The sequence below is a fragment of the Grammomys surdaster genome, unplaced genomic scaffold (assembly GCF_004785775.1).
Source record: "Grammomys surdaster isolate TR1022 unplaced genomic scaffold, NIH_TR_1.0 485, whole genome shotgun sequence".
Lineage (NCBI taxonomy): Eukaryota > Metazoa > Chordata > Mammalia > Rodentia > Muridae > Grammomys > Grammomys surdaster.
In genome coordinates this window covers 74727-76836 of record NW_021604904.1, presented here as the reverse complement: position 1 = coordinate 76836, position 2110 = coordinate 74727, and positions in this window count along the sequence as shown.

Sequence of the window (2110 nt, the reverse complement as noted above, 5' to 3'; positions counted from 1 at the left end):
AGGGATATCATGTAGCCGTATGGGCTTTTCTATGTCTGCCCCAGTTCCTGAATAATGACATGTAGGTTTAGTTTTCTTAATTAAGGCCCAAGCCTTAAGCTAGAGTTGTTCCCAACTAGGTCATCACTCAATTATCCTACCCATATTAATCTAAGTTCTGCCACATGGCTAGTTACCTCTCCTCAGTTTTGACTGTCCTCTGTGTCCAGCTGGTGAGTCTTCCCTTGTCTGACTCTTTCCCAGAATAGCTCTCTCTGCTTGGATGTCTCTCCTTACTATTCTGCCTTAGGCTTTAGGCCGTAAGCATTTTTTTTTGTTTGTTTCCTACACAGCAAAGCCCTTTGTCACTCCCTAGTTGTTGGACTTCAGGGGAATTTGAAGGCACTCTCTGATCCTGTGGGCCACATAGATTAACCTGGGGCTTTATAAGGTTGAGTGATTTGTGAATGAGCTGGCTAGTTTTATGACAACTTGACATAAGTTAGAGTCACTGGAGAGAAGAGAGCCTTAATTGAAAAAATGCCCCGATAAGATTAGTCTATACGCAGGTCTATAGAACATTTTCTTAATTAGTGATTGATGGGGAAGGGCCCAGCCTATTGTGGGTGGTGCTATCCTTGGGATGATGATTCTGGGTTCTATAAGAATGCAGGCTGGGGCCGGAGAGATGGCTCAGCAGTTAAGAGCACTGACTGCTCTTCCAGAGGTTCTGAGTTCAATTCCCAGCAACCACATGGTGACTCACAGCCATCTGTTTTGGGATCTGATGCCCTCTTCTGGTGTGTCTGAGGACAGCTACAGTGTACTCATATACATAAAATAAATAAGTCTTAAAAAAAAAAAAGAAAGCAGGCTGAGTAAGTCATGGGGACCAAGCCAGTAAGCAGCACCTCTTTAATGCCCTCTGCATCAGTTCTTGGCTCCTGGTTCCTGCCCTGCTTGAGTTCCTGTCCTGACTTCCTTCGATGGTAAACAGTGATATGGAAGCATAAGCCAAATAAACCGTTTCCTTTCCAAGTTGCTTTGGTCATGGTGTTTCATCACAGTAATAGTAACCTTAACTAAGACAATGAATATTAGGTATTACTGGTGTAGCCTGAGGACCTCACTGTGTGAGCTATTTGGAGATGGGATATTGTTAAAATGATATCAGTCTGGAATAGGGTGGGCCTCTAATACAGTATGACTTCTGTTCTTATGAGAAAGTGAACATGAGGGGGGTCTAGGGAGTTGGCCCAGTGGATAAAGTATTTGCTGTGCAAACATGAAGACTGGAAACATATTTCCGGCATCTACCTAAAAGTCAGGTTGACAGGGAAGTGGTGACTACATGGCTGGCTAGACAAGATGGATTTGTGAGCTTTGGGTTCAGCACAGGGTTGAGACTTGGCCACAGTAAGCAAAGTGGAGACCAATTAAGGAAACACCTGATGTCAACCTCTGGTTTACACATGCGTGAGTATACATATATGCATAAGTACCTGCATATATGTGTGCCCACATTTAACGTATGAATACTTATGTACACATAACAACAAAACGAAGACAAAAATAAGGTGCATATATGAAGTCAAACAAATACAGAGAATACCATGCGATCACAAGGCAGAGGCTGGAGCGATTCGGGCATGAACTTAGGAATTGCAGACATTGCAGTCGTTAGAGAAGAGGGAAGGAAAGGGAGAACTCTCATATATAGTTCAAATGCTATGGTTCTGCTGAACCTTGGTTTTGAACTTGCAGCTTCTAAAACTGATTCAGCATATCATCAGTTTTAAGCCATCCGTATGTGCTCTTTGTTCCATTCTAGAAACGGAGTACGTGGGAATGACGTCAGTGACTGGCACACAGAAGATATTCAACCCACTGTTGCTTGGGCTTAGTCTGGAAAGAATAAGTGTGTGTGTGTGTGTGTGTGTACTGTAGTATGTGTATCTGCATGTATGTGCGATGTATGAGTGTATGTATGTTTGTGTATATGTTTATGAGTGTGTGTATGTATATGTGTGTGCATGTGTATGTGTGTGTGTGCATATGTGTGTGTGCTGTTGTATGTGTATCTACATGTATGTGTGATGTATATGTATGTTTGTGTGTATGTTTATGAGTG